At 39.1% G+C, this 26,726-nt stretch overlaps 1 pseudogene across 1 annotated transcript; it reads left to right on the top strand.

Annotated features, from left to right (window-relative positions):
• Positions 1-1,322: 1,322 nt before the first annotated feature.
• Positions 1,323-24,696, top strand: LOC308420098 (alpha-enolase-like; annotated as a pseudogene). The gene is made up of 3 exons: positions 1,323-1,428; positions 3,621-3,654; positions 23,453-24,696. The product of its transcript is annotated as an alpha-enolase-like (transcript).
• The last annotated feature ends 2,030 nt before the right edge of the window (positions 24,697-26,726 follow it).

Below are 26,726 nucleotides of genomic sequence, written 5' to 3'. Positions count from 1 at the left end.
TCTGGAACCCTAAACTAAAATAGATAATATCTTCCTTGGGTTGCTTTTTTTAGACTATTTCATTCTAACTAGAGAGAATAATTATAACACTGCCCCATCTTTCCCACAGTCCCCTGATACCTGTATATCATCCTTCTCGTCATTCTTCATATATGTCAAACCTGGTTTCATCCTGTACTTTTGCATAACTCCTCTCTATACCTGGAAACTTTTATCTTCAAGGTAGTATAATGACATGTTTTCTCACTTTCTTATAAATTTTGTTTAAATTGGACATCCTTTTAGAGCCTTTTGGTATTCTCTAAACGCAGGTATTGCATAAGTATGTTGTTACTTAATCTTTTATCCTGATTTTTTGTAGCAATTACTAATCCTAGATATCACATTATAAATTCAGTGTTTGTTTATTGTTTTCAGAGGCAAAACATCTGCTCCCAAGAACAGGAGTGTTATGCTATTGCTGTATTTCCAGTTTCTGGAGTAAAGTACTTGATGAGACAGATCTATTGATTGCATATATGTCCTTAGGTACATAGTTTTTACTGTTTGTTGTAATTATATAATCATCAATTAAAATCATGAAGTAGAACATAAAAGAGCTGTCAAATATTTCCACTTTTGCCAAATACAATATTGTTGTGTCTTATGTCCCCAACTATTGAGCCATGCGGGAAAACGTCCCAAAGAAGGAACCTATTTTGCCTGAAGAACAAATGCATGTTTTTTTTGTAGTAGTTGTTGTTGTCTGTACAGAATATTAAATTAACATGAAGTACAACTTCGATGAACTTCTTGTTTAGCTCTCTGCCCTTCACATAAAAGGGCACAGGACATTGTTTTGCTTTCTCAGTTCACATTGAACTTCCTGTTCATAGAAGTGCTGAACTCATGCTCAAACCTGCCCATTAAGCATTAGGTTAACTGCCAGATAAGTGGGTTTAGCACAAGACCTCTAGATGTTAATAAATAAGATTTACAGTCAACTCACTGTGAAAGCTACACATGAAAGTCTGTAATCAGCTTAATGGAGTCTGAATCATTATATACATCCCTTTCTTAGGGACTATATTTTTACATCATATGTACAGTTTTGAAAGTTATCTTTAAAAACTTCCTGGGGTAACTAGTTATTTTAAAAATCTAATCTGTCTGTTAGTATAAGCAACAGTGTAAACTAACATCATGAGGACCAGATTTGTTTCATGTGTGACCATTGCAAATGCTAGCTTCTTTTGCATTAAATATTTAAAAAGGATTGCTTATCGTTTTAGCGGCCCCACAGTCTCACTCCTCGGGAGCCACTTCTAGTATGGAGCCGGCACATGGACTCTGTCACTCGGTCCAAGCCGCCCAAAGGTCTCTGCATGACTGCCTCCATCTCCAGTGGAATTACTGCCCTGCTCAGCACAAACATGACTCTTACGTTCGGTAGCTTTTCATACAGGTTTATATATTCAATTTTCAATCCACAAACCCTCTATGCAATAAGATTTCATCTAATAGACAAAGATACAAACTGTCCTTCTATATGAGATATAAGACCTATAAAATCCTTAATGTTCATAGCTATTTAATGCCAATTAAGTTCACCTGGATGCAGTTCATCCTTCCCAAGCTCCATCTTGATTTTTTTCCTGTTTCCACCCCTTTCCCTCTCCCCCAACCCTCTCTCTCCATCTTCTCTTCCCCTGTCCAAACATCAGCTCTCATCTTTATCTTACTAATTAAAATGGGAAGAAGCTTCTAATAAAGTCACCTGAGTATGTGACTAGGCAGCCCTTCTTGGGGAAGTGGAATTAACATCAAAATACAAATGTCTGCAGGACATTCTACAACAAGCACCTGTTGCTAACATGTTAGTATCATGTTAGTTCATGACAACTTTAGCAATATTTACATATTTTTTTCAGAGTAAACTATAAAAAAAATATACAGCCAAGTGCTCCTTTTCCAGTTGGTAACTGGATTTAAGGATGTGTCATTCCAAGATTGTTCCCATGTGCTATGGGGAGTGGAGTGGGGGGCCATGACTTTATCACAGCTGTGTGAAAGATTTATGTTTTGAAATTTAACTACCTCTAGAGTCAGGAAGCCAGAGGGTAAATCGTAATTTCACATTTTCACCTGTCACTGATATTTTGTGTAGTAACTTAACACATGGTCTTTAAATGTAAGTAGCTATTTTTCTGATGATAAAAGTGATATGATGGAAATCTGTGGGAAGGATAGAAGAAGACAAAAGTGAAGACTTCAGTTGTAAATTGAGTGAAGACTTTGTAAACAACCTAAGCACTGTAAAATTATCAATACGTATATATCAAATATAGCTTTATGTCTTAAAAATAAAAATGTTTTTATTGAACATTGAAAGTTTTTTATTATATTAATGGAAAATTATCTGCATGAAATACCCATACATGTATACATCATAATTGTACTGTTTCCTCATTCCAATATTGAACAGATTTCCCTATGTTTCAGGTATATATGCCAGTGATAATGACCTCATTACATTTCACTTTGACTGTCTTTGTTAGCAATGCTCATATTTTTATTAATTATTTACTTCTTTCCTGTAAATAATACTGGATTCAGCCAATTTTGCTGTTAGGATTCCCTTTTCTTATGATTTTATAATGCCGAGAATATTAACTTGTTGCATTTTTTCTCATATATGTTTTCCAGCAATTTGTAGACTGTATGCTACATTCATTCTTGTAGTAAACTAGCCCATCCTTCCATATAGGCGTGTGTCAATATAAGTGGAGAATAAAACTGCCGATCCCAACCTAAAAGTTCTTAACCTGGGATTCACAGGGATTAACATAAGCCATATTAGCTTTTAATTGAATAGCTAAAGGTGTGGCCTGCAAGTATAATTTTGTGCATCACTCAATTCTCCTTTTGTACGTAGGTAGAATAAGGCAGGCTTGAAGGATAGTGAGGATAAATTTGACGTAGAAGGAAAGCAGTGACCTTTGTCCTGCCAGATGAGATGCTGACTTGAAATGGAAATGTTTACACATTGCACAGCAAAAGTCGAGGTTGTCTGCGACTTTATTTTCAGTTTCTCCCAAGTAGCTCATGCTATGCAGTTTCCAGTTCACAGAATATTTATGTGTGTGAGCATGTGTGTATCTGTGTAAGCATGTGTGTGGGTGGGTGTGTGTTTATGTGACTATGACTGTGTATGCCTCTGTGTGTTTGTGTGTGTGCTTTCATGTGCCTGTGTAGGTCTGTGTGTTCTTGTGTGTATGAATAGCTGTGTACATGTGTGTGTGTGTGTGTGTGTGTGTGTGTGTGTGTGCTTGTCTGTGTGTATATTGTATGAAAATGTGTTCGTGGGGGTGTATGTATCTGATTACTTAGTGGGAAATGGATGGGATATGAATCTGGACACAACCGATGTAAGTGTGAATTGTGATATAATCCCCAGCTCATGGGGATTTATTCAAAAGAAAAAACAAAAACCAAAAAGGCAGGAGTCTTTTATTAATGTTAGCAAGAATGATCTTAAAGGGAACTAAATTTAAAATGTTCACCCACTCCCAATTTGTCTGTCTTGTTGTGTAGAGTTTTATGTCAATAATTATCCCTTCTTATTTTCTGTTATCTCTTAGGAAGCATTGCTCTCAGCCAAGGGACCCACTTTCGGTATTGAGTCTTGTGTGTTACAGGAGGACAGCATCCCATGGTTTTAGCTTCTAGGCTGCTGCTTTCTCTGAACCTTGGGGCAAGTCATAATAAAAACACAGTATGCCTTATTCCTTTCAGTAAAACCCAGATTGTGTCATAGTGCCGAGGGCAGGGAGATGAGAAAGAAGAGCTGCAGACACTCTCTACATTAGCGGCTTATTTGAGAGGGCAAAGAGCTCCCTGCTGAGGGGTCTCTGGGGATCTAGAACAGTGGTTCTCAACCTTCCTAATACTCTGACCTTTAATAACAGTCCATCCTATTGTGGTAACCCAAAACTATACAATTACTTTGCTGCTGCTCCATAAGTAACTTTGCTACTGTTATGAATCATAATGTAAATATGCAGGATATCTGATATGTGACCCCTGTGGATGTAGCATTTGACCCTTAGAGGGATCATGACCCACATGTTGAGAAACACTGGTCTAGAAGGTAACCAGGAACCATGTGCATGTGGCCCGAGAAGGATCACAAGACATTAAGATCCCCTTCTGAGTAGACATTTCTCTAAGCAAGCCTTAGTCAAGGAATGTCCTTCCTTCTCCATATACTGCTGACTAGTCATCCTCTAGGGATGGGAGAGGGCTGACAGAGTCATGCAGATACTTGGGTTCTGAATGTTTGTCCATACACCAAACTGTTAACAAAGAATCAGAAACAGCCACCAGGAGGATGGGATTGGGAAGAACTCAGGTTCACACTTCCATAAACTTCTTCTAAACCACTTGGACTTTTTGTATGATTAACTATATATTAATGTAGTGATTCTGAAGTTTGACATATATAAAACCATTTCTCTCAGCCTATTTTCTTCTTTTAACATTTCCTTTTTATATGCAAAGGTCTTCTATGTGGATTTTTTTCCTTAATATGGTTTCCACTGTTTAATATTTTCCTATGGTCTAGTTAGCTTTTCTTTAAGTATGTTTATGGTCTGTGCCTGTGCCCTGCTGAGAGTAAAATATGTAGTAAAATACCATCTGGGTTTTGTCAAGCAATGTATTAAAACACAGGATACAGAAAGAAAGGCTTTAAGAAGATGACATATGGGATTGTAATTAATGGAGGTTGGTTATATTCCAACAACCATCTAGTCCCTATGGTCTATGAGGGTTCAGTGTTCTCTGAAGACACATATCATTTTATGAGCAATCTCACAATGTTCTTTGTCACATACTTCAGAATCCTTCCTGTGAAAAGGCTTCCAATTTGCCAAAGCTGCCGAGAGAAAACTGGAGCTGAAGCCACACAAACCCACTGGTGACAACTCCTGAGTCTCCTACAAACCCCACTCATTTGGGGAGAGCAGTCATCCAAGCAACAGAAGCAGCCAGGGTAGAGCTGGAGGATGACAGACAGGACCCCACTGTGGCCACACATTCTCTAGAGCGACTTCCTACATCCAACCATGTGTCTCTGAGAATCTATGAATCTTCCAGATTGAGGGTCAAATGTTTTCTTATCTCTGTTAACCTCTTTCCTAACCCCATGTCTTTCCCCTTTTTTCTCTCCCACACCATCCTGTTCACTTTGCTGTTGTTCATGGGGTTTTGTTCTTGTTGTTAAAATTATAATACAATTACAACACATCTTTCTTGCATTTCCTCTCTTCAAGCACTCCATATACTCCTCCTCTTCTTCTTCAAATTCATGACCTCTTCTTTCATCAATTGATATTGCATTCATATGTGAGTATACATATATTTTTCTAAATACAACTTTATTGCTCAGAGGCTGAGATAGCAACATAGTAACAAGTTAAACACCACCATGATGTTTCCAATTTTCCTCTTTTTAAAGATGGAATTTCAGAAAACTGAAAAATCCTCACATCCTATGCAATTCAGTTTCCCCAATTTGAATCTATAACGTGGACATTCTGACTCTGGGTTCTCTACCATTTTACTTTTGACATGAAAGTGGTTTTCAGCCAGGTGTGGTGGTGCAGGACTTTAATCCCAGCACTTGGGGGACAGAGGTTGGTGGATCTTTATTAAGTCTGAAACCAGCTGGTTCTACAGAGAGAGTTCCAGGGCATATGAAACTATATAGTAAAACCCTTTCTCAAAAAGTTAAATTGTTTTCAGTAATAGTAACATTGCCAACAAAAAAAGCACAGAGAGACCTAATGATAGGTGTCTTTATTAGCAGTTAAAGAAAGTAACCATGCCATTCATGTTCTCCACTGTATGAATGGGGACTCTTACCTGATAATGGGATCAAGAAGTCCATGCTGCTGTCATGACCATGCCTGGGTTACCACACTACAATGTTGGAGATTTACTGAACGGATGGAGCAAACCCCCCAAATGTGTGTGTTATCCAGAACTGTAGTCAATCAAGAGCCATAAACTTAAGATAAAGGATGTTAGCTGTTAAGATTACCATAGCTCTTTGTTCCCAAACGCCCTGGCCATGTGTGTGAAAGAGCATAACCAGCCATCTAGCTTGGAGGTTTAATTAGCTGTGTGAAGGCAAACTGTTGATACTGGACTGGCTACGAGACAATGAGTCAACCCATATGCTTTCTGTCACTGGAATGAGCTTATAAACAGACTGTCTATGGGGGGAAACTCACAGATGAATGATACATGAATTTTGGCAGTAGCCCATGATCAAAACTGGCAATAACGGAGGAAAATATTGACACTGATAAAACTAGTTGAGCAGTCCAGAAATCCTCCTGGACCAGAGAGATTTTTAAATTGAGTCTTTTGGGGATGGGAGAAAGGGAATAAATGGAAGCAAAAGCTTTTCAGAACTTATCTAAAGTCAACAGATTGTGTGTGTGTGTGTGTGTGTGTGTGTGTGTGTGTGTGTGTGTGTGTGTGTGTGTGTCTTTATTGCTGTGTATTAGTGATCTGCAATGGAAATGGGGTGGTAAATACTTATGGATAAAAGAAGGAAAATGTCCTGTTACCCTACAGCTCCAAAGCCTATTGATGCCATTTGGGTTTTAGAACTCCGCCTCCTGTCTTGTTTGCTCTGACTCAGAAGATCTCACACCTTCCCCAGCCTTCTCAGAGAGCTGTGGGGCAATGGCAAGGGAATCAATCAGTGGAGGAATCTCACAGCTTGAATTCCTAAGTCGTCAGTGCCAGGATTGCTCTGCAGATGAGTGGGAAATGACGGCGGGCCCAGAATAGCAGTGCACCTCACCTAACTATTTGTGTCAAAATCCTGCCAGAGAAATGCCTGTTTCAGTTAGACACTTTTGAGGCTTCAGTTATCAGAGTTTTTGTGCAGGAACATGACATCTATCACCTATGATTGAGCTATCACTTGAGAATAGCAATATATAGACTTGTTAGCCAAGTGGGAAACTTTCTCCCTTCATTCAGCAGATACTGGGCATTTGCTACACAGCAAAGTCTATGCGAGTCAGGAGTTTCATGCTAGGAGGCATGAAAGTATAAGACATTGTAGGTGGCGCTCTTGGTTTAGTAGGCAAGTGACATATGAACAGATAAGCTACTACACAATGAAATGGAACAAAATGTTCTGCTAGTCCCCTAAACAGATGGACTTGGCTGGCAGCTTTGAAGAATGGCTTATGTAAGGGCTGAATGGAAACTCGGTTTAAAGATAATTTTTAGCTGAAAAAAAAGGAATTGGAAGAGTCAGGTATGTTTCTAGAATTGATTATGCTTACATTTCATGAATATACTCTTATCTATAAACTCATCAACATGATACCTTAAACATATAAATCTTTCTCAGTGGTTAAGAACATTTACTATTCTTGCAGAGGACCCAAGTTCAATTCCCAAAGACTGATGTGGTAGCTAACAGCCATCTGTAATATCAGTTCCAGAGGATCTGTCACCTTTTGGCCTCTGAGGGCACCAGATGCACACATGGTGCACTTCTATACATTCAGGTAAACACACACATAAAATAAAAAGGAAATCAAGAAATTATCCAGACAACACTTAAAAATCATGAGATAGACTAGAAAGAAAAAAGACAGTTTGCAATTAGCCTGTGACAGGGGAAGGAAACAGTCCTAGATAAGAATATCAGGGAAGACGACTCAATGAGATACCTACGTCTGCACTGGAAGGTGTTTTATACGAATTTTCCCTAAACGAAGGTTTATAAAGATTTTTTTAAGCACATGCTTGGATTTAGGGGTAAGCATATAAACTCAGACTACGGTGGGGAAAAATGGATTGAGTGGGGGAGAAACCAGTATCGTGGAGCTGGTTGCAAGAGCAGAAAAACCATTGACCTTGAAAATAATTGGTAGCTGCAAAGCAGTGTATTTATGGAAAGAGTTATATTTGGTGAACACGGGACAGAGAAGTCAATGAGAGAAGCTGAACACAAATAAAAGGAAAGTGTTTTGCCCATGGTCATGACGTACCCTTCCTTTACGGTCTCTCAAGTATGCATTATAAATAAACCTTCAGAGTAAGCAGAAGTTGTCTGCTTACTCTCTATGGTTCCAACGAAGTCAGGAGAAAGAACATTTGCAGGCAAACAGGAAGTGATGCCCTTGCTATACTACCAGGAAATGCTCTCACATAACTGCATCCACAGCATGTGATCTAAGCTTAATAAGTGGTGGAGAGCAGTTCAAAGACGCTGCCCTGAAAAATGGTCCTGGCCAAAGCAAGAGCAGCTGAGATCCAGTGCACAGGAAGGGGGTGAAAGGTAACCGCTCGATTAAATTTATGTATGATAAGATTGTTTAATGAGCATTGCTGATGGCTATCCACACTCTGAGGAGAAGCTAATAGTTGGAACATGACCATAGGGATTCAGAGAATTAGCTATTTTAAAATTATTGCTATAAAACACCAGCAATGACAATGACAGTGAAAATGCTTACTGGGCATTTATTTAACTTACCCATAAATCATCTCAGCTTTATCCGAGGAAATGTCTGTGTCATTCAGTCATCTCCCTGGTACAGACTAACAGTGAACACAACCCCCACCCCATACCACAATACATGCTACTCTGATGAACAACTGTAGACTCTGAAATTAGAGCTGTATATGAATCCTATGTTAGATCATGGCATGTGCCTAAGGAAAACTAAATCTTCATCCCTGCTACCAAGATCATTTTGCTCAGGGACCAGTGACAAATACAGGGATTTCAAGAGTGAGTGAGATTGATTATTAGTCACAGAATGAGTCATACTCCTTACTAGATTATTTAACTCCTCATATACTGAGATCACCCTTTCCTGAGCAATCACCGGGAACCTGGGTAGTTTCATGACCTTTGTCCAAGTGGAGAAAATTAGCCATATATTTCTTCCCCAAATGTCTTTCAAGCAAAGTTTCTAATCATTCTCTTTTTAAGTCCCCAACTATCTGTCCAAGATAGTCATTGGCTACAGCCCAAAAATTAGGAATCAGGAGTCAATCACACATCTGGCTGTTTCTCTTTCCAAGGAAATGTATGAACATGAGTCCTGCCTGAAGTTGTAATCTCTGTAAAGATTTCTTTGCACAAGTGTCCCTCAGGGTTGTTCTAGAAAGGAGCTGTAGTTCAATTTTTTAATGGCACTTGCATCTAGGAACCACAGCTTTTGAGGCCAAAAGTGAATTCTTGTACATAGAAGACATTGTATTACAAGTAGAAATAATAGGCAATTGGAAAACTTCTTTAAGTTACGTATTTTTATTTATCTTTACGAAGGACCTTCTCAGGCTTGGTCACATGTATACCACTCCCACTTGATGATGAAATGTTAATGTGTGCATTCATTATGGCTTGGTGAGTTAAACAACATCCACCTTGGGATAGGCAGCTTTGTCTATTGTCAAATATTCTGTTCACTAAAAGTCACAATAGTAAGACAAGGGCTGACTCTCAAAGAGAAAATAGCTGTATGCAGATGATAGTTCACTTTGCTCCAAAATCCTAAAACCCTTTACTATGCTTTACCTCTGAGTACCTACTGGAGATCCTAAACAATGTCCTTACCTAGCTCTAATAGCTCAAGTCTGCTATTAAGTCTGCTGTGTCACATGGTACAGGTGGCATAGAAGCCTGTGCAGAACCCTGCATTTGTTAACGAGTTTTCCCCACATGCCCTGACCCACTTAAACCTTCCAATTTAGATATATGGACCAGGGTAACATCCTAGAGTTATGTGTGTAATGCTTCCCAAATTCAAATATACCATTAAGAATTGTATTTACTAATTTATACATGTCTTTATTGATGGGAGAAGACAGGTGCAACAACTTTTCCTTCACCTTAGATCAATGGTTATCAACCTTCCTAATACTAAGACCCCTAATACAGTTCTTTATGTTGTGGTGACCCCAACTATAAACTCATTTTTTTATGCTATTTGTAACTATAATTTTGCTACTGTTATGGATCATAATATAAATATCTATGTTTTTTTTTGATGGTCTTAGGATTGTCCTAAGTGAAAAGTCATTCAACCCCCAAAGGGGACATGGCCCACAGGTTAAGGAACGTTTCCTTAGAAGGAACATCTCTAAGGTCTTTCAGTTTTAGTTGGACTTTTTCCTACCATCCAACAGGATGCTTTATTGACAAATCTAGAGTGGTTGCTACCAAGTGAACAATGTTGATTGTGGAAGAGACAGGTCAAGATTTCTACAAACTAACTCACGATATGGGGCTAGAATCCCTTGAGGTAGAAGAGTAAGATATATTGACAACCTTGCCAGTACAAAGCAAATTGCTTCTGCTAATCTTTATGGACAAGAAGCAGTAAGAAAGCATTTCATTTTAACTGTTGTCTTCCCAATAACCTCCATATGTTCATTCAGGGACTGCTTGAGCATCTATCTATATATGCAAAACTGACCCTTTACTGTTGACTTACCCAAAAGCAGCAAGGCTAAATCTAGATGGATTGAAAGAAATTCCAAAGATCTGAGAAGGGTAAATAGGGGAATTCAGGAGTTGCACTGAGCTCATTTAGTACAAAGAACTTCTTATTTTTACTTCTAAAGAAAGCAAAACGTAAAGTGACATTCGCAGTTAACTTAAGCAAATACTAGCACATCAACAGAATACACCCAATGTTAAGACTTATTAATATGACCCTGGCCCTATTGAAGATCCAAGAATATTCCTTGTAGGCCATTACCTTTCCTACAAACAGAGTGTGAGCATGTCAGTGATACCCTTCATATCCGTACTTTCAAGTGCATTCATTTATCACAGTTTGTGAAGTTCTTTCTAGAAGGAAACCTTGTGAGAAGAATATTCTTGATTCTTCCCCATCCTTAATTCATAGTAAGTTTACAACTTTCTTACACAGGCTTCCACACTACACATGCCACACATATTTCATTGTAGAGTGACCTGTCCACTTTTTCTCTGTCTTCATTTACATATTCCCAAAGTACATACATGGGTAGCATGATGGAGAACAGCGTTACCACCACTGCCCTCTGTGATGGTTCACATATGCTCAGCCCAGGGAGTGACACTATTAGAAGGTGTGGCCTTTTGGAGTATGTGTGTCATTGTGGGTGGGCTATCAGAGTCACTTTCTAGCTGTCTGAAAGTCAGTCTTCTGTTAGGACTTGGGAGATGAAGATGTAGACCTCTCAGCTCCTTCTGCACCATGTCTGCCTGGATGCTGCCACCTTCCTGTCTTGATGATACTGGACTGAACTTCTGAACCTGTAAGCCAGCCCCAACAAATGTTGTTCTTATAAAGATTTCCTTGATCATGGTGTCTATTCACATAAGTAAAACCATAACTAAAATACCCTCTCTGTCTCTATCAGCACCATGTTTGAGAAGATAGTAGAAATATTCCCTTAGAAACTTTGGGCTGCCAGCGAGTTTTGTAACTCTGTAAGCACCCAGACTGAGATACTGAAGCTTCTTGTCTCTGACTCTGTAGATGTTCATTTCACATTTCCAGGATTCTATGAGGCATTTATGGTGGAAACTTCAAGGCCAAAAGCACTTGACGATTCCTTTCTTCAAGAAACTCTAAAGTGTTCTTATGTCTTCTCTTACTGCCATCTCTAGGTTAGAGTCTGCCTTAGTCAGGGCTTCTACTTCTGCACAAAACATCATGACCAAGAAGCAAGTTGGGAAGGAAAGTGTTTATTCAGCTTACACTCTCTACATTGCTGTTTATCACCAAGGAAGTCAGGACACAAACTCAAGCAGGTCAGGAAGCAGGAGCTGATGCAGAAGCTATGGAGAAATGCTCCTTACTGGCTTGCTTCCCTTGACTTGCTCAGCCTACTTTCTTATAACCCAGGTCTACCAGCCCAGGGATGGTACCACCCACAATGGGCTGGGACCTTCCCCCTTGATCACTAGTTGAGAAAATGCCCTACAGCTGGATCTCATAAAGGCATTTCCTCAACTGAGGCTCCTTTCTCTGTGATAACTCCAACTTGTGTCACATTGACACAAAACCAGCCAGTACAAAGTCCATGATGGCGAAGCAGGGCCACCATAGAGCAGGACATGGATGCTGAGCACAGAAACTGTGGGATCTCATCTACTCACTTTTAAGAGCACACATTTCAAGTACACATCTTGAGACTGACAAAATAAAAAAGGTAAGTTTTAGGGATCTATTGGATCTACTGGAAGAGGACCTTTAGTAGAGATTCCATTGGCCAATTGTCTTGTATAATTCCTACTTTAACTAGAGTACTGTTTGCAGCCACCTAAAATCTGTGTCAGTTGAAAGCTAGTGTCTAGTAGGCCCTTCAAAGTCAGTGAAAGGCCATAAATCCTTTTGGGAAATGATAGAAAAAAATGTACCAGCAAAACCTTGAAGGATTGTAGCAAGGTCCTTCCTTGAGCTGACCTAGCCTCCCCTTTATTTCAGGGGCTCTGCATCTGTAAATTGGTTCCAGTCTAGAAATTGTTTGAAGGACCTTGTTCTCTGTTAGTTTAATTCAATATAGTATTTTATTAACTTGCTCTGGGATTGCTCCGCCTATATAACAAATGGCCCCAATTTGAGGATTGATTGATTGATGTTCAAAACAATAAGAAAACAGAACAGTTCTATGTTGCTCTGGCAGCCCCTAAATTCAGTTTTATGTAGATCAAGTTGGTTTAGAACTCACAGTGCTCTGCCTTCTGTCTGCCTCCCCTCTTCGGTGCTAGGATTAAATGCATGCACCACTATTCGGCTGAGGAAATGTATTTCTGTTCATTGCATGATACTTTGGACTTTAAATTGATTTCTTTCATTCATAAATTCGAGCTATTACATGTAGAACTGAATTTCATATGTGTGTCTTCAGCATGGTACTGAGTGTGAGAAGCTGAATTACATTTGGAAATTTCAGAGAGGCCACTTTAGAGCATCAGCATACTGTAGTCACATTATTTTTAGGCCTTCCTATGTTATCTGTGCACAAGTTGTTTTGGGAAGCTATGTGAGAAGCCTTTTCTTAGTGACACATTTAGCACCGAGGCATACTACTAAAGGCATCTTAACAGGAGTGGAGTCAAGAAGCAATTATAAAATTGGAAGGAAGATGTTCAACGATCTCATGAGTTGGGAGTGGAAGTGGCTCATTTCTGTGACCCTAGTACTTGGGACTCAGTATCAAAAGAATTAATTTAAGATTTGGGCATGGTGGTGCATGCTTTTAATCTCAGCACTTAAAAGGCAGGGGCAAGCAGAACTCTGAGTTCTAGACCAGGATTAAATACCAAGTTGCAAGACTGCCAGGGCTACACAGAGAAAGAAATCTTGTTGGGGTTGGGGGGATAGAGACAGAGAGAGACCGAGTGTCAGTTCAAGGTCAGTTTTGGCTATGTGGTGAGTCTGAGAGCACACTGAGATACACAAGACAAAAAGGCAAAATCAACATTCAGCTGCAAGGAGATGGTCTTCTCCAAGGTGTTATCCTTATTCCATTACATTGAACTAGTCATTTCCAGCTGTCCTCTTTCTGAATGTAGATGCCAGTCAAACTGGTTTGGAATGTCCCCGAAAGTAGCTTAAAACAACAAAACCAGACTGCTTCTTTAAAAGGAACACTTCTCCACTGTTGGTGGGGTTGTAAACTGGTACAACCACTCTGGAAATCAGTCTGGTGATTCCTCAGAAAATTGGACAAAGTACTACCTGAAGACCCAGTTATTCCACTTCTGGGCATTTACCCCAGAAATGCTCTAACATACAACAAAGATACATGCACCACAATGTTCATAGCAGCTCTATTTATAATAGCAAGAAGCTGGAAAAAATCCAGATGTCTTTCAGTAGATGAATGGATACAAAAATTGTGGTACATTTACTCAATGGAGTACTACTCAGCTATCAGAAAAAAAAAAGACCTTATCAAATTCTTAAGAAAATGGCTGCATCTAGAGAATATCATCCTGAGTGAGATAACTCAGTCACAAAAGAACAGACATAATATGCAGTCACTGATAATTGGATACTAACCCCAGAAAGCTCTGAACACCCCAGAAACAACTCACAGACTGTGTGAAGTTCAAGAAAAAAGAAAATAAAAGGAAAGAAAAAACCATTATGCTCAATCCTTACACACCAAGAAAACTTTGACTATTCCCAGGTTACATCTTGTTTTACATGTACTCTATGCTCATTATAACTAGTAAGATCTTAATGCACACTATCAAACCTTAAAAAAAAAAGAAACTCATGTATTTTACGGCTGCTTTCAGACTAATGATATTTTAAGTTAAGAATATATATCACAAATAATCATACGAGGAGGTGAATGACCTGTTCATTGTTTTTAAGGGGAAAAAAAATCCAACAAGTTTCAAAGCTGAAAAAAAAAGAAACATATTTGCATATTTAAAGTGTCTTGCAATATCATAGAAAAACAGAATTTTAGAAATATTAACAGAGGTATGGTAAAGTACTCAAAACATTACAATAAATTACTAAATAAAATTTCTATTTGAAAATGAAAAAAGAAGTAGCATGGTGTGCTGAGGCTTTTTTTTGTTTGTTTGTTTTTTTTTTGTTTTCTTTCAGAACTAAGCATCAGAGAGATGTATGTAAGGTCCCCCAGAATACAGCAGTAAATTGTAAATGTGTAGTTACCAGTGTATTTAGAAGGTGAGCTAGCCAAAGAAAAAAGATTGACTAAAAAGATATTACAGTCAAAAGTAGCATGTTATCCCATGTGACAGTGAACACACACACACACACACACACACACACACAATATTTTGCCAAACAAAAGCACTAAATTAAGAAAAAAAATACCAGTGGAGCTAACAATTTGAAAGCAGAATTATGCTTGTGAACTTGGTTCTCTCAACAACAGAACTGACAGTAAAAATAGAAAACACCCGCACTGCCCACAAATTTTCACCCCTAGGGTGGTATCACAACCAACTCCCACCTTTCACCTATTGGAAATTTAGATGATGGCTTGACTTCTGGAGATGTGAACTCCAGAATTAGTGCTGCTGTGAAATTTTAGTTGTTTGATGATGCCTCAAACTAATGATGTGTACTGCTGAGCATTGTGTGGGTGCTGGTACCGTATGCTGCTGGTGTATTTGTTTACAAGACTGTATTTCATCAGAATGAGTTATATTTTCAAGTTTTATTTAATTTCTGGGTGAGAACCAGTTTAGACTCTGGATATCATGAAGAAACAGATTGCTGAGGGTGAAATTTACGTGACTCGTGATAAGAGGTTGATTCCTGTGTAGAATAATCTCACCCTTGTCCTAGGTTGGAAAACAAAGATAGTAATAAGTGAAGCCTTTGTAAACTGTGCCCCTTCCTGAATCAAAAGAATATTTGTATGTGAGAGAGAGAGGGATAAATATAGCCACGTTCAAGGACTGGAGGGGTCAAGTGAACAGCAGAAGGTAAATGAAAATAGACAACATGGAAGATAAAGTAAAAGAAAAGGAACAAAAGGAAGGAAATATACTCAAGAAAACAGTTACCACTGTCAGAGTGAAGGCCACTCAATAGGAAAAAAAAACATTTCCTGTTTTTATAATATTGAGGTAAAATACAATTGTCATAAAGAAAAAAGCCTCTAAAAATGTAGTGTGTCCAGAAAATATAAAGGTTTTCCATTGTATAGGTTGGTTGTGAGTAAGCCAGCAGCTGGGGTTCACACACTGATGTCTTTTTTATTTTTTTAATTCAAGTATGAGTTTCATACAATGTGTTCTGATTGTATTCACATCCCAGACTCTTCCCAGACCCATCCTTCGTTCCCTACTCACACAACTTTGTGTCTTAAGAAGAAAATCAAGACCAGTTGGTGCTGCCCAATTTTCCATGGATGTGTGATCTTCCATGTATGCTGACTTTAACAGGGCTACACTCTTAGACAAAACTGTTTCCCCCTTTCTCAGTAGCAAAAAGTTGCCATTAGTTCCATGGCTAGTTTTAGAGTTCTATGACCAGTTGCCCTCGGGCATTTGGTCTGGCTTGGACCTGCTCAGGTTTAAGACACTCTGTGACAGGAGATCCAGGGAGACAGGCCTGATAAGAAGGCATTCCGACTAGCCAGGGTGCAGAGAGATCTCTGCAGAGAGATCTCTGCCGAGCATGTGAAAGTGAGCCCCCCTTTCCCAGCTTGGTTAAGGGAACCAGTAACCCGGCATTGAGCTATTCCCAGCATGAGGACATTGAGTGCAGAACGGGCACTCTAAGAATCTACCACCAGGATATACCCAGCAAAACTCTCAATCACCATAGATGGAGAGACTAAGATATTCCAAGACAAAACTAAATTTACACAATATCTGACCACAAACCCAGCACTATAATGAATTATGCGGAGAAAACCCAATACAACGAGGGTAACTACATCCAAATAAAAACAAGAAAACTCTTAAGCAATAAAACCAAAAGAAGCAAGACATACAGGCACAATTCAATCCCCAAAAGCAAAAATGGCAGAAAAGAGCTACCACTATTCCTTGATATCTGTTAACATAAATGGACTCAATTCCCCAATAAAAAGATATAGGCTATCAGACTGGATACATAAACATAACCCAGGATTTTGCTGCATACAGGAAACTCATCTCAGAGACAAAGACAGACACTATCTCAGAGTAAAAGTTTGGGAAAAAACCTTCCAAGAAAATGGCCCCAATAAGCAAGCTGGAGTGGCCATTCTAATATCAAATAAAGTAGATTTTCAACCAAAAGTTATCAAATAGTTAAGGAAGGACACTTTTTACTCATTACAGGGGAAATTTGTCAGGAGGAACTCTCAATCCTTAACATATATGCTCCAAATGCAAAAGAACCCACATTCATAAAAGAAACCCTACTAAAGCTCAAAAAATACATTGCTCCACATACAATAATAGTGGAAGGCCTCAATACCCCACTCTCACCAATGGACAGATGATGGAAACAAAAACTAAACAAGGACACTGTAAAACTAGCAGAGGTTATGAACCAACTGGAATTAATAGATATCTACAGAACATATCATCCTAAAAAAATAATAATACACCTTCTTCTCAGCACCTCATGGCACCTTCTCAAAAATTGACCACATAATTGGTCACAAAATGAGCCTCAATAGATATAAAAAGATTGAAATACTCCCATGCATCCTCTCAGATCACCATGGTCTAAGGCTGGTCTTTAATAACAACAAAGACAACAAAATCCCATATACACATGGAAACTAAACAACGCTCTATTAAAAGATAGCAAACTAGAGAAGAAGAAACAAAGAAAGAAATTAAGGATTTTCTAGAATTCAATGAAAATGAAAACACATCATACCCAAACCTATGGGATGCAATGAAAGCAGTACTGAGAGGAAAACTCATAGCGCTGAGTGCTTCCTAAAAGAAACTGGAGAGAGCATCAGCAACTTGACAGCACAACTGAAAACTCTAGAACAAAAGGAAGCAGATACACCCAAGAGGAGTAGATGGCAAGAAATAATCAAACTTAGGGTAGAAATAGACCAAATAGAAACAAAAAGAACCATTCAAAGAATCAACAAAGCCAAAAGCTGGCTCTTTGAGAAAATTAACGAGATTGATAAACCCTTAGCCAGACTAACTAGAGGGCAAAGAGAGAGTATCTAAATTAACAAAATCAGAAAGAAAAGTAGAGAAATAAAAACTGAAACTAAGGAAATTCAAGAAATCATCAGATCCTACTACAAAAGCCTATACTCATCAAGGCTGGAAAATCTAGAGGAAATGGATGAATTCCTAGACAGATACAAGATACTAAAGTTAAACCAGGACCAGGTAAACCATCTAAATAATCCTATAACACCTAAAGAAATAGAAGCAATCATCTAAAGCCTCCCAACCAAAAAAAGCCCAGGTCCAGATGGGTTCAGTGCAGAATTTTATCAGACATTTATTGATGACATAATACCAATACTCTCCAAACTATTCCACAAAATAGAATCAGATGGAACATGACCTTTTTTTTTTTTTTTTTTTTGAGGCTACAATAACCCTCATTTCTAAACCACACAAAGACCCTACAAGGAAAGAGAACTTCAGACCAATCTCACGTATGAACATTAATGCAAAAATACTCAGCAAAATCCTTTAAAACCGAATCCAAGAACACATCAAAATGATCATTCACCATGACCAAGTAGGCTTCATACCTGGGATGCATGGATGGCTTAATATTCGGAAATTCATCAATGTAATCCACCATATAAACAAACTCAAAGAACAAAACCACATGGTCATCTCACTAGATGCTCAGAAAGCATTTAACAAAATTCAGTACCCCTTCATGTTAAAAGTATTGGAAAGAACCGGAATTCAAGGCCTATACCTAACATAATAAAAGCAACATACAGCAAACCAACAGCCAACTACAAGCTTAACAGTGGGAAACTTGAAGCAATCCCACTAAAATCACGGTCTCGACAAGGCTGCCCATTCTCCCCCTACATATTCAACATAGTACTGGAAGTCCTGGCCGGAGCAATTAGACAGGAAAAGGAAATCAAAGGGATACAAATTGGAATGGAAGAAGTAAAAACATGACTGTTTGCTGATGACATGATAGTGTACTTAAGTGACCCTACAAATTCCACCAGAGAACTCCTACAGCTGATAAAAAACTTCATCAAAGTGGCTGAATATAAAATTAACTCACACAAATCAGTAGCCTTCCTCTACTCAAAAGACAAACATGTGGAGAAAGAATTTAGGGAAAAGATACCCTTCAAAATAGTCACAAAAACTATGAAATACTTTGGTGTTACTCTAACTAAGCAAGTGAAGGACCTGTATTTCAAGAACTTCAAACCTCTAAAGAATGAAATCGAGGAAGAACTCAGAAAATGGAAAGATCCCCCATGCTTATGGATTGTAAGAATCAACATTTTAAAAATGGCCATCTTACCAAAAGCAATCTATAGATACAATGCAATTCCCATCAAAATACAAACCCAATTTTTCATTGAGTTGGAAAGAAGAATGTGTAATTTCATCTGGAATAACAAAAGACCAAGAATAGCGAAATCCTTCCTCAACAACAATAAACATTTGCGGAAATCACTATCCTCTAACTCAAGCTATATTACAAGGCAGTTGTGCTAAAAACTGCATGGTACTGGTACAGAAATAGGCACGTGGATCAATGGAATAGAATAGAAGATCCAGAAATGAGCCCTCACATATATGGCCACCTGATTTTTGACAAAGAAGCTGTAAACATTCAATGAAAAAAGGACAGCCTATTCAACAAATGGTGTTGTTCCGACTGGCACTCAGAATGCAGAAGAATGAAAATAGACCCTTTTTTATCTTCTTGTACAAAGCTCAAGTGCAAGTGGATCAAAGATCTCCACATTAAACCAGGTACACTGAAACTATTAGATGAGAAAGTAGGGAAAACCTTAGAACACATAGGCACAGGAGAAAATTTCCTGAACAGAACACCAATGGCTTGTTCTCTAAGGTAAAAGATCGTTAAATGGGACTTAATGAGATTGAAAAGTTTCTGTAAGGCTAAGGACACTGTCAAGAAAACAAATCAGCAGCCAACAGAGTGGGAGCAGATTTTTACCAACTCCACATCAGATAGAGGCCTAATATCCAAGGTATACAAAGTACTCAAAAAGCGAGACACCAGAGAATCAAACAACCCTATTAAAAAATGGGGTAAAGAGCTAAACAAAAAGTTCTCAATTGAGGAATATCAAATGGCTGAGAAGCATCTAAGGAAGTGGTAGACATCCTTAGCCACAAGGGAAATGCAAATCAAAACAACCCTGAGATTCCACCTCACACCAGTCAGATTGGCCAAGATCAAAAATTCAGATGACAGCAGATGCTGGCGAGGATGTGGTGAAAGAGGAACATTTCTCCACTGGTGGTGGGATTGTAAACTGATACAACCACTCTGGAAATCAGTCTGGTGATTCCTCAGAAAATTGAACATAGTACTACCTGAAGACTCAGTTATTCCACTTCAGGGCATTTACCCCAGGCATGCTCTAACATACAGCAAAGACACATGCACCACAATGTTCATAGCAGCTCTATTTATAATAGCCAGAAGCTGGAAAGAACCCAGATGTCCTTTAGTAGATGAATGGATACAAATATTGTGGTACATTTACTCAATGGAGTACTACTCAGCTATCAGAAAAAATGACCTTATCAAATTCTTAAGAAAATTGATGCATCTAGAGTTTATCATCCTGAGTGAGATAACCCAGTTACAAAAGAACAGACATAATATGCAGTCACTGATAATGGGATATTAACCCCAAAAAACTCTGAACACCCCAGAAACAACTCACAGACTGTGTGAAGTTCAAGAAAAAAGAAAAGAAAAGAAAAGAAAAAACCGTTATGTTTACTCCTTACACACCAAGAAAACCTTGACTGATTCCAGGTTACATCCTGTTTTACATGTACTCTATGCTCATTGTAACTAGTAAGATCTTAATGCACACTATCAAACCTTATTTTTAAAAAAAATCTAAGCAATGACAAAAATGTATTCATATACTTTTATGCAAAAATGTTTAAAATTTGTACATTTATTTTCATTTTTTAAAACAAAGTTCTTCAATTAAAAAAAAGACACTCTGTGACAAACTCTGTGAGTTCATATGAGCTCTTCTGTGTCCAGAAGACACCTTTCCTTAATGTTCTCTGTGCCTTGGAAAGGGGTATTGTATGTATGTGTATGTTTATGTATATGCACAGTATATACAAACTCTCTTCCAAGGTATATAGATAAATATAGATAGATATAGATAGATATAGATATAGATATAGACATAGACATAGACATAGACATAGACATAGACATAGACATAGACATAGACATAGACATAGACATAGACATAGACATAGACATAGACATCGACATAGACATAGACATAGACATAGATATAGATATAGATGATATAGATATGGATATGGATACGGATACAGATACGTATACAGATACAGAGACGGATTCGGATACGGATTCGGATACGGATACGGATACGGATACGGATACAGATACAGATATAGATATAGATATAGATAGATATCCTTTATTACCAAATATTCTGCAGTCTCCTGTCCTCTACACCTTGGCTAGTATAGGTTACTCTGTTTGTCACATCTACTGCAAATAGAAACTTCCAAGTAAGGGTAAGAGATACATTTAAATCTAGATAAAATGATAAAGCGTCCATTTAAAACTATGTCCTTTTAGGAGCATAATAATTGTAGGTTCCTCCTAAGGTCCACAATTGGTTCTAGCTATAGGTTATAGGCCCATAATGGTAATGGGGCAACATTTCATGTTGTGACGCAGGGTTTAAATCCAATTTAAAAGAAAAAAAAAATTTTAAATGTTGGTTGCTCCCTTAACGTCCATGCCAGTACAGCATCAGTAGGCATGCCTCTCTAGGGCAGTAATTACTGTAGCTCAAAGGGTTCATAGCTGAATGCGACTGATAATTTTTATCATTATGAAAGCTAGCCAGTAAGGATAAAGTCTTCAGGTCATACCAGCTTGATTTTGCGATGTTCTGTGACTCAGATTTGTAGGGCCTTTGTAATAGGATTTTACCAACATGTTTTGGATGGTATCCAAAACAACAGCAATAGACTTTAACATTTTGGGGACTAAAGGATTTCACTGGTTCATAATTGCAGAAGAAATAAAGCTTTTTGCTGGCAGTGTTTTTTTTTTTTTTTTTATTAGTTTGTCTCTAGTGTTTAGTACAAGCATGGATGCCCATTTATAGGGTAACTCTACCTTAAATTTTTATGAATATTTATTTGTAAACTTCTTGAGTAGATTTCCATGCATATACCATAGATCATATAACCAAGATGCACAAGACTTGCAGATTTTAATACCATACCAAGTCTATGCTCTAGGAAAATACTCAACTATGACTCTATATAAACTAATTTCAATGGACCAGTTTCCAAAACACAATATAGCATAAACACAGCTAGGAGCACCGTGGAAATGCCCATTCCAGAGCTGTGCTCGAGATATGAGTTAAACTAATCTAAGGGCTGACAAAGTTCATTGATAGCGTAGGGACAAGTAAAACTTATTATAAAAATCTTCATGAAGTCTTTCTGAAAATTATCTGTAAGAAAGAGAATGAATGATAATTCAATGATCAGCAAAAGACTTAGCAGAAATGTGGACTTAGGCAAACTTAAAGGTATTGTTAAGGCTGAAGCCCTACTCCTTCATGAGAATGAAGTGGCAGTGAACCCTGAGGTGTCCAAGCCAGTTAGAGCTTGTTTTGTCTGAGGCTCCCACAAGAAACAGGCAATGCAAGTGACTATCTTTGACCCAATTTCACTATGACTAAGGTCTTTTCCAAGTACAACAATTAATTCCTTCATGGAACATGCAAGGAGAAAATCAGACACTCAGCTGATCAATAGGACTATGGCAATGAACAAAATAAGCATTTTTCTCACTCCGCAGAATTATGGCCTAATCAGAGAAAGAGTATGTTTTATATTTGAAGAACATGTCCCGTGGAGCGTTCACACTGGGATGCTGCAGCTGAGGACCGGAATGTGCATTGCACTGAAAACAATAAAATGTTGAAAGGAAGAAAGCAAACCAAATAAAAGGCTTCTTGGAATAGTCTTAGAATTGAAAGGAAGCCAGCCATGAGAAAAGAGAGGAGGAAGAATGTCAGAGAGGACTGAGGCAGGAGACCAGTAGTGTCTTCAGCAGTAGTGTCTCAGTCCCCAGAGCCACACAGAAATGTAAATATTTTCTTGGAACAGAATATTTACTCTCTAACTTTATCTTATAAAAGGAACTGTGGGAGGGGAGACTGGGAGGTGGGGTCAACAACTGGAGTGTAAATAAATAAAATAATTAAGATTTTTTAAAAAGTGTCTTTTGATCTCACTTTCCAGACTGGTTGGTGTCCCTAATAAAATTCTATGTGAACTCAAACCAATGGATCTCAACGATTATTTCATGCATAGCCATTAAAGGTATTGAAGCAGTGGTGTGAGGTGGAACCAGGCTTTCATTTTAATATCATGTTAGCTTCTCTGTATGTAAAGATGCCCACTTTAGAGGGGGCGTCTGTCCAGGTATCTGTAGAGCAAACCACAGAGGAGAGTTTGGTAGCTGGAGAGGCCTACATCTGTGGATGTAGATTAATACCTAGTGAGGTCAGCTAGTGATGAAGAGTAGTCTGTACTTCTGGAGAGGAACAGGTGATTAAGTATATTCAAAATGAAAAATGATAATTGATATGGCATTTAAGATAAATGATATCGTTTTTTAAACACATTTTCTGAAGCTGACTTTCTTCAGTGTCTACAGAACCCTCTTTCCTTCCTTTGCAGCGATCCAACTGCCAGAGGTTGCACCAAGTCTATTCTCGGGATCCATGCCAGACAGACCTTTGACTCCCGTGGGAATCCCACTGTTAAGGTGGATCTCTACAAAGCAAAAGGTGTCTTCCCAGCTGCGGTGCCCAGTGGTGTGTCCACTGGCATCTACGAGGTCCTAGAACTCCGAGACAATGATATAAGATGCGTCATGGGGGGCGGTGTTTCAAAGGCTGTTGAGCACATCAATAACACTATTGTACCTGCTCAAGATGGACGGCGCCGAGAATAAGTCTAAATTTGGTGCAAATGCCATCCTGGGAGTGTCCCTGGCTGTCTGCAAAGCTGGTGCCGTGGAAAAAGGGGTCACATTGCTGACCTGGCTGGCAACCCTGAAGTCATCCTGCTGGTTCCAGCTTTTAATGTGATCAACGGTGGTTCTCCTGCTGGCAACAAGCTGACCATGCAAGAGTTCATGGTTCTGCCTGTGGGGGCAACCAGTTTCCGGGAAACCATGAGCATTGGAGCGGAGGTTTACCATAACCTGAAGAATGTCATCAAGGCGAAGTATGGGAAGGATGCCACCAGTGTGGATGATGAGGGTGGATTCGAACCTAACATTCTGGAGAACAAAGAAGCACTGGAGCTGCTCAAGACGGCAATTGCAAAGGCCGGTACACCGCCCAGGTTGTCATTGGCATGGATGTGGCTGCCTCTGAGTTCTACAGGGCTGGCACGTACGACTGAACTTCAAGTCTCCAAATAACCTCAGCTGGTACATCACATCCAACCAGCTGGCTGACCTGTACAAGTCCTTCATCCAGAACTACCCAGTGGTGTCCATTGAAGGCCCCTTTGACCAGGACGACTGGGATGCTTGGCAGAAGTTCACAGCTAGTGCGGGCATCCAGGTGGTGGGGCATAACCTCACAGTGGCCAGCCCTAAGTGGATTGCCAAGGCTGCTGATGAGAAGTCCTGCAACTGCCTCCTGCTCAAAGCGAACCAGATCGGCTCTGTGACCGAGTCTCTGCAGGCACGTAAGCTGGCCCAGTCCAATGGCTGGGGTGTTATGGTGTCCCATTGATCTAGGGAGACTGAGGACACTTTCATTGCCGAACTGGTGGTGGGGCTCTGCACTGGTGTCCCTTGCCGATCTGAGTGCCTGGCCAAGTACAATGAGATCCTTAGAGTCGAGGAAGAGCTGGGCAGCAAAGCCAAGTTTGCTGGCAGATCCTTCAGGAATCCGCTGACCAAGTAAAGCATGGACTGGAGATCCCGCCAGCCACCAGCTCTGTCCCTGAGTCATCCAGGCTGCTCAAGGCCAGAGCAGTGCTTGCCCCTCCCACATCATTGCTTCCTTAGAAGTCCACACCTGACCACCTGGAGCCTTGCTGGAGACCCCAGCTTTGCAGTCATGTGATCAGTCTGAATCATTGTTTCTGTCACCTGACTTCCCAGCTAGTGTCTGGAGCCCTCAGAACTCCAGTGTAATTTCTAGGGCTCCAACCTTCAAGACTCCCTCCTGTGGTTTACATGCAAAAAATAAAAGCTGCAGAAGCACCGCCCCCCCCCCAAAAGTGGTATCACCAAATCAGTGTTAGTTCAACACCAGGTCCACAGGAAATAACATTAAGAAGTCCCTAACATGGAGCTGCAAGAGGAGCAAGTGTGAAAATGTGTCCTTTCTACTTTATAAGTTTTTTGGGGGATTAAAACAGGAAGTGGGAGATGAATAACATGCCCCAGACAGCTCATGCTAAAAATAAAACATGTCTCCCTAAAATGAAATTTTTAAAAAGGTCAGGAATTTAAACTTTGGTCTCATTAATATTCAGATATCACCAAAACCAGTTAGTCATCCTGAGGACTGATGGATGACTGACTACATTTTGGGACCATTTCATCTCCAATGAGCAAGAGTACCAAACATCAAGTAAAATAAAATAAAATAAAATAGAAGGAATTATTAAAAGTAATGTCCCTAATACCTGACGAAGAAAATAGAAATTTTAATTTCTAAATAGAAAGCAAGAGTGACAGCTTGACTCTGTGGTCAGTTCTTAAGTGAGAATCAGGTAGCCTGTTGTTCCCAAGTTCATTCTAAATGCCTGACTGGCACCTCCAAGGGCAAGAATTCAGACTGGAAATGTCAAAGTAAAAATTAAGGAGCTCAGTCGTGGTGATCAGCAACCCATGTAATCTCCTATATAGCCTTCTCGCCAACATGCCTGTTCTGTTCGGTCTGCCATTGTGCCCACACAAGGATGCCTGACAACAGAGGCTGGATGATATAATTAACATCTTGGTCGTTTAGTGCCTCTTTCATACAATATGTTCATACGTGGAAAAGTCTTCATACTTCATATCCAGTTCTTCAGGAGATCGCCCATATGTGTTACCTCTGAATTTTCCTAGTCTTTATCTTCAGACATTTCTGTTTCCAGACTCCTAATAACCAGTTAAAGAATACTTACTTGTAAACGTACTTATTTGGAGTACTTCTTCCGCTCAAGGATAAACACACAGTCTACAGTGATCTGCTCATTGGGAAGGTAACAACTCCCACCACTGAATTCTAGGACCATCCATCCATAGGTTCTTGGTACCACAGTATGGTGGCACAGCAGTCTTTAGAGATCTGTAGGCATACAATGAATCAACATATCAATAAATCAACACTGCACATTTTTATCTTTTACCAGCTCAGTGTAATGGAATCCCTGTTCTTCTCAATACTGGTATAAGCTGAAGATTTGGGGCCCATGCAACAATCATGAATGATAATGTAGTTCTGGAACATTCATACAGCTATGTGTGTCTTTAGCCATGTTCCTTCACTACTCCAGACACACATGCCAAGAATACAGAAGATTCTATGACAGAACTCAGTGTTTATGAAGCAACTCTTGTCACGTGTTTGTTACTTCCCTCATTTGTAGGATTCAATGTTCTTTTCATGTTACTCAGACACTGATGATTTCTCCTCTTCTACTCCTTTATTACTGACAATAAAGATGACAACTTTCTAGACCTCTGTTAGGTAATTAAATTATACTCAATGGCAATAACACAGATTCTAAAATAAAACTTTACAATAAAATGTTATATTCTATATGCATATACATATCTATTAAATTTTTTCAAAGACCAAATGTCTTTGGAAAATATAGCATGGATCAAAAAGTCTATATCTGCCCCCAAGAGCCATTGCAGATGTGGCTGCTGTGTTACATGTGTGTCAGTAGGTAGCAAAGAGGAGAGAGGCCATGTCTATGTTCAGTGTTCAAG

This window comes from Micromys minutus (genome assembly GCF_963924665.1).
Source record: "Micromys minutus genome assembly, chromosome: 4".
Taxonomy (NCBI): domain Eukaryota; kingdom Metazoa; phylum Chordata; class Mammalia; order Rodentia; family Muridae; genus Micromys; species Micromys minutus.
The sequence above is the reverse complement of the archived record's forward strand: the minus strand, read 5'-3'. Positions and strand labels throughout refer to the sequence as shown.